This window comes from Rattus norvegicus, chromosome 8, assembly GCF_021556685.1.
Source record: "Rattus norvegicus strain SHRSP/BbbUtx chromosome 8, alternate assembly SHRSP_T2T, whole genome shotgun sequence".
Lineage (NCBI taxonomy): Eukaryota > Metazoa > Chordata > Mammalia > Rodentia > Muridae > Rattus > Rattus norvegicus.
This window is the reverse complement of record NC_141541.1, coordinates 95,906,468-95,918,754: the sequence shown is the minus strand read 5'-3', so window position 1 is coordinate 95,918,754 and position 12,287 is coordinate 95,906,468. Positions and strand designations below refer to the sequence as shown.

The 12,287-nt window shown below is 46.7% G+C and overlaps 1 protein-coding gene across 5 annotated transcripts in view; it reads right to left on the bottom strand.

Annotated features, from left to right (window-relative positions):
- Positions 1-12,287, bottom strand: part of Mrap2 (melanocortin 2 receptor accessory protein 2) — a 56,449-nt gene that overhangs the window by 24,357 nt on the left and 19,805 nt on the right. For 2 of the 5 annotated variants that reach the window (NM_001436529.1, NM_001436532.1), the window contains 1 exon segment: positions 12,039-12,111. The gene's annotated coding sequence lies outside the window, so the exon portion shown is untranslated. 5 annotated transcript variants of the gene reach the window in all.

The following is a 12,287-nucleotide window of genomic DNA, read 5'->3' as shown; positions in this document are numbered from 1 at the left end:
TTGTAGTACCTAGTAGTAAACAGGCCACATAGAAGGCTCTGAGTTGGTGTCTCCTGGCTCTGTAGTTCTCACTACTTCAGTCCAGAAAATCTTCTCAACTAAATTCTACATACTGGGACATATCAACTGTCCTTGACCTTTGGAGATGGTGACAGTCCTTTCCACACACAGACGCACACACAGACACACACACACACACAGACACACACACACAGAGAGAGATACCACAAGAAAGGTTATGATACCATTGAGATAATAAGTCCTCCCCTGGCCTTCTACCCCCGCCCCCCATCCCTTGCCTAGCACCTTCTATAAGCCATCAGACAATGGCCTTTTCTACATTGCTGACTGCTGAGTTCCACTCATCTACAAGTCGTGTTATCAATGGTTTTCCCCATCCTCATGTGTTGGTCCTTGGATCATACTAAGAGTTTGTGGATCTTTTAGGGAGTAACTAGGTCACAAGGTCTCAATCCTTGTGAGTGGATTGGTAACCTAAGAGAAGCAGCCAAGTGCACTGCCTGTCCCCATCGCATGAAGACACAACAATGAAGCATTGTCTATGAGGCTGAGAGTCCCTGCCAGACACTGAGAGTGTTGGTGTCTTCACATCGGATTCCTCATCCTCCAGAAGTGTGAGTGATGCATGTCTATTGTTTCTAAGCCTATGGCATTTTGTGCTAGCACTGAGAACAGACTAAGAGCTAGGATGAGATGGCTAAGTGGGTAGAGCTCTGGCTGCACAAACCTGAGTTCAATTCCTACAACCCACATAAAGGTAGACGAGAACTCCACTAAGTTGTCCTCTGACCTACACACACACATACACACACACACACACACACACACACACACACACACACACACACACACACACTTGAGAGTGCGCACGCACTATGTGTTCACACAAAAAAATAATAAAGTTTTGTTTAAAAATGAATGGACTGAGATCACAAGCCTGGGTCATCGACATGCTGTATGCTGTATGTATTATGGAATCTCATGATGTTAATGCTTTACAAAGCTATACTTCCTTCAGCCCTGAACATGAGAGGAAATAATAACCTTCATCCTAATAGAGACTTCAGGTGCACATCAAAAGGGATGCCATGCACACACAGGGTTTATACCAAAAATAAAGCACAGAAGCTTTATTCAGAGAAGACTCCTTGGGAGGTGCTGAGGCATGGCTCTGAGGTGCACTGAGGAGTTAGAGGCACAACGCTCCGGCCCCTCTCATAGGCTCATGTGTTTGAATATCTGTTGCCCAGCTCAGGGCACTATTTGGGGATGTGTGGACCAAAGACAGATAGACAGTCTCTCTCTCTCTCTCTCTCTCTCTCTCTCTCTCTCTCTCTCTCTCTCTCTCTCTCGTGTGTGCGTGCGTGTGTGTGTGTGTCTGTGTGTCTGTGTGTTCTGTAGCACAGCCAACTCATCTTCCTGTTCTCTCTGCCTCTTGACTGCTAATAAAACAATTTGACCTTTGGCTCCTGTAGCCGAGCCTTCTCCTCCAGGATGCAAGGCAAGGGTGGAAGCACGTCCCTGGACTGTAAGCTAGAATAAGTCCCTCCCCCTTAAAGAGAAAAAGTGAAAACATTTTTTAAAATAAAGAATAGTAGTATTGGTAAGAAGTGCTTCTCAATCAGTGCTCTGTGGGAGGGGTTGAGAGCCTTCCAAAGCAGGAGGAGTTTAGGGAATGGAGTTCAATACTGAGCCAACCAGGCACCTTGTATATCCTCCTGGCCACAAGCAGACATTCTTGCTTCTTTCCATAGCTTGGGGTTGGAGAGTTTTGGGGGTCCTCTTTTTCCATCTGGGAAAATCATGAGCAGCTAAGGACTAGTGTTCAGACTAGACCAGTTCTGGAAACACATATGGATTCTTAAATCCTTTATTTTTACACCACTACTGCACCTGTGTGACAACCTCCTAAGGCTTAAACACTCACCTGTGCTGAGAGCAGGACAGACATAAGGGACTTAGAGGAACTTGGTGAAATTCCTTCTAGATATTCATATGTCAGAGTATATGACAAAGTACTAACTTACTTCTTACTTATGTCATTAACTCAACTTGTGTATCTATTTTCAAAACTTATGGGTATGTGTGTGAGCATCTGCACATATATATTTGTGTACTGTAGATACAGACTAGATAGACGGTAGGGATCAATAAATTGATAGATGATGCTAGCAAGCGGATAATGGATAGATGATCAACAGATAGATGAAAGAGATAGACATGGAGAGACACGGGAACACAGATGAGTAACAAACAGATCTGACACTTATAGACTGACTCTTGACCGCCCTGTAATCTGCACGTCAAAGCCCTAACTGCTGACACTTGAATGAGACTACATTGGAAACAGTGTGGGTTGAAGAGGCTGTCTGATGGATATCCAGAAAGAGACACACAAGGGAGCACACACAGAGGAACCCCATGTGAGCAGATAGCAGTAAGACAGCCATCAGAAAGCCACAGACAGAGCTTGTGACACAGCCTTCCCTTATGGCCCTCAGTGGAACATGCATGTCCGTTATTTAAGCTTCCTCGCCCATGAAATTTATAGTGCAAGTAAACTTATGTAAGTGCTGAATTAATTTGAGGAAAACACTGTTCTCTTTGATGAATTAAACTGTCATTAGAAACAAAATTGCCATTTAACTGAATTAAACAGAATTTGAAAGTCCATCATTCCTGACTTTATCCCAATCATTCTCATAGTAATGAAACAATAAATAGACTTCTGAAAGGAAAGCTATTTCCAAACTCTCGTTAATCCACCCTCCTCCATGCCACCTTCAACAGGTACATGAAGTTCCCACACCAATGTTCTAAGGAGTGCCTGCTCTAAACAAGTTAAAATTAGGAGGAGAAAGTTCAAATTAAAGCACTGTGAGCTTAACATGAGAGGCTTAGTGGAGATCAAAAAGTCCAGGCCTAGTCCAGTCTAGAATTCAGGCTCATATATGGAATTGTTCACACCCTTACTGACCTTCAGCTCTCAAACACACACACACACACACACACACACACACACACACACACACACACACACACAGGCACACACAGAGGAAGACACAGGTATATGCACAGACAGACAGACAGGTGCACACACACACGCATGCACATGCACATGCGCACAGGCACACACACACACACATACACACACACACAGGCACATACAGAGGAAGACAGACAGACACATGCACAGAGGCATATGCAGACACAGACAGACAGGCAGAGACAGACGGACACAGACATACACACACAAACGCACACACAAACACACACACAGTAAAGGGCACAATGACAGCATGATGACATAGAAAGCAGATACAAAAGTATCTTTAAGAAAAGAGTCTCAGGGGGCTGGGGATTTAGCTCAGTGGTAGAGCGCTTACCTAGGAAGCACAAGGCCCTGGGTTCGGTCCCCAGCTCCGGAAAAAAAAAAAAAAAAAGAACCAAAAAAAAAAAAAAAAGAAAAAGAAAAGAGTCTCAGGGCTGGAGAAATGGCTCAGCGGTTAAGAGCACTGACTGCTCTATCAAAGGACCCAGGGTCAATTCCTAGCATCCATATGGCAGCTCACAACTATGTAACTACAGTTCTAGTAACTCTAGTCCCAGAGGCTCCAACATCCTCACACAGACATACATGCAGGCAAAACAGCACTGCACATAAAACAAAAAAATAATTTTTAAAAGAAAGGAAATAGTCCCAGTATGGTATAGGAGCCCTAGCTGAGCACAAAGATGGTCCTCAAAGCTTCTGCCCATTTTCTTCTACTCTTCAAGCTCTCCAGATTCTGAACTTCCCTTCTCTAGAGAATGAGGTTGACATGAAAAGTTGCCTCCTCTGCAATTGAAGTACTTCATTAATACTTCAGGGAAGTTCCCTAAACAGAAAAGTAAACAACTCAAAATAGCTTCAGGAAGTCCCTGAAACTGACCAGATTCACCAGCTCCCCTCTCTGCTTTCTAGAGTAAGCAGAAAAAGCTAGAAGTCACCTTCAGAACCTAGAGAGCTAAGCTGCAAAGACTGGAAGACACAGAAAACGCCTGAGCTGCCTTGAAGAAGTTAGACTGGGGTTTTGTGGAAAGGACACTCTCCAACCTGTTGAGCTGCCTGAAGGCTATGCAATGTGCTCCAGGCTCCAGGCCATCACCCATGCTGGTGTAGGCCTTGGTGATGCATCTGTCTTTGAGTTATTTCTGCTCCTTACCCATACTCCTGTAAGTAACCCCAGTAAAACTCATTGGTTCACAAAGTTGGACTTTGTTGGTATCCATACTTTGGTTTGTTATGGGCTTCCTAACACATCTCCCCAGAAAGAGTTGTGATACAACAGGGGCTTAGAACCACCCCTACCATGGTACTTTGTCCAACTAACTACCTTAGCACATCGGATCTCTTTCTTTTTCTCAAATTTCATGATGAATGACTTGAATTTCTTACTTATGAGAGAGTGTGGTAGTTTGAGTGAGGAATGTCCACATAGAGCAGGTATTTGAATCCTTGGTGTCCAGTTTATATTTTCACTGGGGAGATCTGGCAGGTATGGTCAAACCAGAAGATGTATGCACTTGGTTATACTACCTCACTCAGCTTTGAGCCTGTCCTCTCTACTTCATGTCTTCTGTTAAAGATGAAACACCTAAGATAAGAAAAAATAAATTTAAAAAAAGATGGAACTCCGGTCACCATGCCTACCATTTGTTGCCATGGCTCCCGATGGATTCTTATCTTTTGGAACTGCAAGGCCAAGCAAACTCTCTTCTTCAAGTTGCTTTTGGTCATAGTATTTTATTGCGGCAACAAAAAAGTAGCTAACCGGGACAGCATGAATCCAGCTCCCAAAAGATCAGCCTGTTGCTTACCAAGTACTCGGGCTGATTTATGTGGCTGTAGTTCTAAAACACTGTGGCCAGGTGAAATAAAACTTTAAACACAGGCCATTTGTGTAGCCCTGGGGAAGCACTCTTTAAGTTTTAATTATTGGAGTTTGTGAAACATTTGTCACAGACTATAATAAGTAGAGTAGGCTGTATCTTAAATCACCTCTTGGAAGGTGGTCTGTCAGAAATAGCTTACTTTATTTCTCTCCACGGGTATCCATCTCCAAGCAGCACACACCACTCCTACAGCCGGGAGGCAAATCATTCTGATGAGAGGTGAATGCAGGGGGAGAAGGATCAGAACTTGTAAATGTAGGAGGTTGAGACAATGTAGCAGAAGAGTTCAGACACAGGACCATGTTCTTGGTCTGGCCTAGACAGAAGTGGGCATTGTTAACGTTCTCCATTAGCCTAGCCCTCAGCCACCCTAGTGGAACTGCTGATGAGCAAGCCAGAGCCTGAGGGAGGGAGCAAGGCTGGAGCTCCCAGCACCCTACTGCTTCACCTCACAGGTAAGACCTGAAGGGAGGAAGGTGAGGCCCTGCAAAACAAGGGATGGACAGTGTGCCTGCAACCTCTTGTCTGAGGGTCCCCGAGTCTCCAAACATACATACATACATACATACATACATACATACATACATACATGTTCATCTCCTTCGGGTGTCACTTTGACTCAGACATGGCGGGTTGCTTTCTATGGTAGATAGGTAACTGCAGATGATAAAAGTAAGTATCTATGTGACTGTCCTTGGAGGCAGTTATCTTGCTTCTGGCACCTCAAGCTCAGCCTCAGGGACACAGGTTAACTCTCTCTGCACCATTAGGCTGTGTAGAAATTTGAAAACACTGGTGTAAGTGTGACAGGCTTGTATAATGTTGTCCAGAGTTTCATCTCAAATGTCTGCGTTTTCCATCGACCGTGTTAGCGTGTGTGGGTTTCAGGGGGAGCTAGGAAAGGTCACACTCTCTTACCCATCACCTCATGCCTCTTTCTTGATTCACCAGGCACTGTGAGTCCACCTGTGGGAAGCAGCGCTCTCAGCCACCCCTGCTTCTCATGACACTTGTTTTGCCGTCACAAGGACATGTGTGAGGAAAGCAAATGCGCCTTTGAGGAGATGAGTATCTGAAGCAAATCATTTTCACCTGAAGGGCTATGGCATTTTAGTAATGTCCTCTAGTCAGGGAAGTAATTATATAGGTCTTGGCGGCAGAAGCAGAAGCCACAATTAAACCCACATTTAACTTGTACAGTTTTAGCATCTCACAAAGAGATTTTCAACCTCTGCTTTTTTTTTTTTACCTCACACCTAAGCAACATTAACACAGACTGAACATTATTACAGCATGTTCACAAGGAAGGGGGAGCAAAAGTTAATGTCTCGCATGCTTTCTCCTTCTTTCTAGTAGGAGTAAATACATTTCATACTCCAGTAGAGAAAGAAAAGAAAAGGAACACTTTGTACCTTGGCATATACCAAATAATAATAATAATAATAATAATAATAATAATAATAATAATAAATAAATAAAATAGCAGCATCAAGAGCCTAGGTGTTAGATGGACTCCCTGTTAGCAGACAGAAAGAGAGCAGGACCATGGTTAGCTAAGGAAGGCATTAAGTTTCCTCAGTCCCCTGACTTAAGACAAAGGCCTGGCAGCTTTTGTGTCCCGCAGGAAGGCCCCCTGCTGGTGGACTGGCTCAACAAGTTGAAGGCTACATCAAGACAGTCACTCAACACTTACCAGTCCCCTATCTGGTCTTCCAACCCTGGATGGGGGTGGGGGCAAATCTCAGATTTCTCTGCCACCACCTGCTAATGCTTCCGATTTTGCCTGGTAGAGAAAATGCACTTGATCCAGACCCCAGGCCCCTTAGACTGTATCAGCATCATCTTAGATGGACACTAATCTAAGTCTCCCCCAAAATGAAACCTTAACTGTGTTCTAAGGAAAACACATCTCCCCACCTGACGGACCCACTTCTTTGCTATCTGCTGTCTGAAGAAAGGTCACAGTTTTAGGAAAATGAAATGAAGGCAAAAGTCATTTTCAACCACAAACAATGGACAAATGCACACTTGGTACTGTCCGCAATTTTGCAGGATACTTCTCTCCTTGTGTTTATTGTTTATTCTCTCTTTCTCTCTCTCTCTCTCTCTCTCTCTCTCTCTCTCTCTCTCTCTCTCCCCCTCCCCTCTTCTCTCCCTCCCCCCTAAATTCTGATGAGCCTCTCTTTCCAATGGGAGTCTCTGAAATACTGGCTAAGGAAGTATTTTTTCCTAACTGTTCCCACATCTAACTCTTCAGCCATCAGAAGTTAGTGGAGCATCAGGCAGACAGATTGCTACTCTTTCCCATTCTAATCCAGCCATTAAAGACCCTCATATTCTGAGCAGCCACATTTGGTGGCACCTGCCCCAGTATTTGCCTGTTTTTGTTTTCCAAGACCCTTTGAAATGGACTCTCCTTCTCTGTCTTTCACCACAGAATGCATTGCCCTTCTGCTCACACAGCCACTTCTGAGACCCAAAAGAACTGCAGTGTCCACACATGAAGGCTGACCTCGCTGTGCTCCCTCCTGGGATCAGAACTTTTCTCTTTCTCCATCATCGGCTGAGCTGCTGGACAGTTTCTCACCCACGCAAGTTCAAAGCAGGAAGGCAGGACTACCCTGGCCTTAGTCTCTGAGCTGCTCAGTGACACCTGTCTTCTTTCCGGTGGCTCACTCTTCCTCATCATCTCCTCCACTCAAAACTCCCTGCTCCTGTGCTGTCGTTCTCCAGCTGGTCCCTCATGGTCCCAGAAAATGTCCAAGCATCCTTTCCTTACCAAATTTGAACAAGGGAGGTAGATCGAGCTGCCCATGACATCTCATGAATTTCACGTTCAGGAGGCACATATGCAGGTTCAGCAGCTCTCTCTGAAGATATCTCTTCAACAGCCTATTCTCTCAATGCTTATATTATTAGTCATCTTTTGTGTCTTTGTGGTGGTGGGGATGTAATACAGAGTCTCACTTAAGGTAGGCAAATGTTCTGTCACTGAGCTATACCGTCAATCCACCTCTCTCTCTCTCTCTCTCTCTCTCTCTCTCTCTCTCTCTCTCTCTCTCTCTTTCTCTCTCTCTCTCTCTCTGCCTGTATGTGTGCACATGGGTATGCAAGCATGCATGCACACATTCTGTAGGTGCTATGATCTGTGTATGTATGCTTATGTGTGTGGAGGTCAGAGGTCCATGTCAGGTGCCTTCCTCTCCACCTTTATTTTTCGAGACTGAGTCTTTCATTGAACCTGAAGCTCACAGACTGAGCTGGACTCAATGAGCGTCAGAGGCCCACCTGTCTCTGCTTCCACCTTTACCCTGAGAATCAGGGCTACAGCACACACTGTCACACCCAGCCTTTTCCATGGATTCTGGGGATCCAGACTCAGGTCCTCATGTTTGCCAAGCAGGCACTTTGCCAACTCGGCCATCTTCCCATTCTTGGAGTGGGTAGTGTGTACCTTAGTCAAAAAGCTTACCTTGGTGCCCTCACTTTATCTACGAATCACACTGCCTGCTAGTTTCTGATTGTTTTTCTTCTTGCTTTCTAACAAGTGAATGGGAGCATTGGAAGACAAAATTCAGCTTGCCTCTAATCCTATGGGGAACCCCTCTTCTCCAGTCCTGTCCACCAATCTTGGGAATGCAGCCACCTATCTCAGGACTGGCTCAAAGGCTGTTTATGGCCCTTCTTTGCCAGGTTATTGTCTGTCCCTCCAGATCTTTGTCTCAAGCCACCTTCCTGCAGATTCTTTGATGTGGCCCCTCACCCCTGAATAGGTGCTGCTCAGAATTGAACATGGAGTGGAGTAGACCCTGGGCTCCTCTGAACCTAAACCACACGGAGGGAACAGGTAATGCTGGTGGCGAGCCTGGCTCTAACCTCAGGTCTCCTGCCTATGGACTCTGTAACTAAGCATCCATACCTTACTCCTCTGGGTCTCTGTCTCTTCCTTTGTTAAATGGGCACAGTGATGATTACGGTCCCACGTCCTGGGGTACATTTCCAACACTGCTATCTTCCTGACATCTGAGAAGCTCCACACAAATGTACTTAAGGAATGGCAAGTCTTTATCAATGAAATGCAAAGCTGGTCTCTAAGACCTCACTTGGCTGGCAGACGACTGAAACCCCAGGATGTCTGTCACCAGAATGTGGCTCACCAGGCAGGAACTAACCTGTAATCTCATCTCATTCCTTCTCTTTCTATCTCTCCCTCCACCCCCAACTCTTTGAAACAAGGATCCACTGTGTGGCCCATGATGGCCTCACACATATCCCTGTACTTGAGTTTCCAAAGCAATGGAATTTATAAGCTATGCAATTCATCTGACTGCGTGTGTGCGTGTGTGCATGTATGTGTGTGTGTGTGTGTGTATGTATGTGTATGTGTGTTCACATAAATGTGTATGTGTGGGGTGCATATGCATGTGTGTGCATGTTTGTGCAGGAAAGCAAGAGACTGGTGTAAGGCACTGTCTTCTATTGCTCTCCATCTTTTTGACACAGAATCTTTCTCAAATCTGAAGCTCAGTGATTCATAGACTCGTGGGTCAGCAAAGCCTCCTGTCTCTCCCTCTGTAGCGTTACAGCCACCATGTCTGGCATTTTTAATGTGTGTGCTAGGGATCCAAGTTCAGGGACCACACTCACCTGGCAAGTACTCTACCAACCATGTGTGTGCAGGGCCCAGGGAAGCCAGAAGAAGCATCAAATCCTCTAGGACTGGCATTATAGGCAGTTTGGGTGCTGGGAATTGAACCCAGGTCCTCTGGAAGAGCGGCCAGTGTGCTTAACCACCTAGCCATCTCTCCAGCCTGAGTCCTCTATTTTAAAACTGCTCTGAACCTTGATGTAGAGCTTCAACCTGCGCACCCAAAATTCTAGGATTCATATCTTTTGCAGACACATTTCCCTCAGATCTATAGTTATTGCGACTTTAATCAGTGACTCCCACAACCATATATCTTCGTCAGAGTAAGTGGCACCAAGAAGGAAAAGGCACAGAGACAGAGCCCTACTTACTCACTTTAACCCGGCCTCCACCCCACCCCCAACCTGGCCTGTTGTTTAATTTAGCAGGAGGTTGCCCCCCAAGATTCTATGAAGCTAGGTGCACTTTATATTGTCGACCATGGTAAGGTTGGTGACTACCCAATATATCTGTAGGTTCTCTGGTGCATGGGAATGACAGGCAGTTTGGCCTGAGACTAAAGGAGACGGACCATAGATGAGGAGGCATCTCAGTAAGTTTCCGTCACTCTGCAGATCTTTCAAATCCAAAAGCGTTCAGAGGTGGATTCTGAGTGCTCAAATGTCCCAGCTTCTGCCTGCTAATAGAAACTAGGAGGATGTGAAAATGATGTCATTTGCAAAGTTAAAGAAGACCCTGTGTGAGCAGAGGTGGCTCAGCCTAGAGAGCAAGCATTAGGCATGAGGCATTAGGCATTTCTACAATCTAGGAATGTAGAAACAGCAGGATGAACAACATGGAAATACACGCACAGGAATGCACATGCACACAGAGTGCGCGCACAAGCTGATAGTGACCCTGGCTCTCCTCAGTAGTGATGTTTTCTCTTCTATTGAGATCCATGTTTTCAAAATGCTGGTTGCTATCTACTAGGCTAGCACCATTACCCTAATGACTCATCACTCACATTTGTACAAACGCAGAGATAGCAAGCCCTCATCCACAGCCCAGTTAGCCATAAATTCCCTGTGGGAATGCTTTCCCGGGTAGTCCTGAGCTGTCTTTTAAAAGCATTTGTTCTGGGAGGCGATGTTTCCATCCTTAGAAAAGTCTCCTCCCTCACACCTGTGCAGAGGTGCCTTTAAAACGCTTTCACTCTTCCAGAGGCTGGTTACTCAGTCTTCACACTGCCCCTTTCGGACTTCAAGACCTCTCCAAGCAGTTTGGACTGGCCTCTGCCTTCCTGAAGGAGCTAGTTATCCTCCCACCCCCACTCCGTCAGGTCAGTATCACCGCCCTGCTGTAAACATCCGAGCCGGTCTGATGGGATGGATCCTCGCATCCCAGGCCATTCTCTTGTACCTGTTTTTGCTGCTGTGCTCCACGCCTGGAATCACAGCATTAGTTTCCAGAGCTCTCTCCGCCCCCACTGTTAGCTTACGGAGTCGGGTTTAAAAAAATGTATTTAGCTGTCTTATTTTTTTTTTCACCTGTGTGCTGGAAATACTGCTACTTACTTGGGGGAGGGGACAGTTCGTAAGGATTAATTTATGTGTGGCAGTTTCTCTCTCTCTCTCTCTCTCTCTCTCTCTCTCTCTCTCTCTCTCTCTCTCTCTCTCTCTCTCTCTCTCTCCCTCTTCCCTGGATCGCCAGGGACACCTTCTTCCAAGCTTCTTTTGCTCTCAAAACATTCCCGATTGCTTCATCGTTGCCAGATTAAATCGAGTTACAATATCCGGGGCTCCATGTCATCTAAAGCCTGTGGAAACCGAAGCATCAGAACAGTTTTCTGTCGCACTTGCTCTCGGAAGGCCTTCCCCGGTTCAGTATACAGAACGGGGCAGAGAAGAACGCAGGAGGGACTTGTAACTGCAGTCTCACCCGTAAGGTGACCCACCATCCGCTGGCTCCCCAATCTAAACAAACCTGTCAACGCAGGTTAGTCCTGAGAAACAGACTCACTGCAGGGGGCACGCATCCTGGGGCTGGGGGACCACGCCCTTGGTCTGGAGGTGCAGGTTCCCCAGCCCCTGAGGCTCTGTGGAGGCGCTGCAGAGACCAGCAGACCCTGGTGGCGGCGGGAAAGTTTCTCACCTGCAGCAGAGGGTGTGGCTGGGTCGTGGCGCCCTATGCCCCCTGGATGCTCAGCTCAGCCCGCGAAGCTATATCCAGGATTTGCTGACTCCTCAGGCAGGAAGGGCTGACTTCAGCAGCAAGGCAGGCTTCGAACTTGGGGGCCCTTCAAAAGGCCAGTAAGCTGCTCTGGGTACCGTCTGAACCCCAGTAACTCTTTCCCACCCTTCTTATCTTCACCCACTCCAATCCCAACACAGGTGCAGACTGAAAAACACCCGAACCCCAGGCTACCCCCAGACCCCGTCCTGCCCCGGGTTACCGCAGGCTTTACACGGTCCAGCTCCTCCGGTGCGCGAGCCTCACCGCTGCTGTGCCGCCACCGCCAGTGGACTGAACTGTGCAAGTAGCTCCCTGCGCCGCGGTGCGGTGGAGATGCGCGCTTGCGACCTAGCGGCGGAGGAGGCGGTGCTGGGCACAGAGGCTGTGGCTGAGCTCCTGAGATGCCTCCCCAACCTCTGGGATCCACAGGAGGAGCCACCCTCCACACACAACCCACACCTCCCTGGGT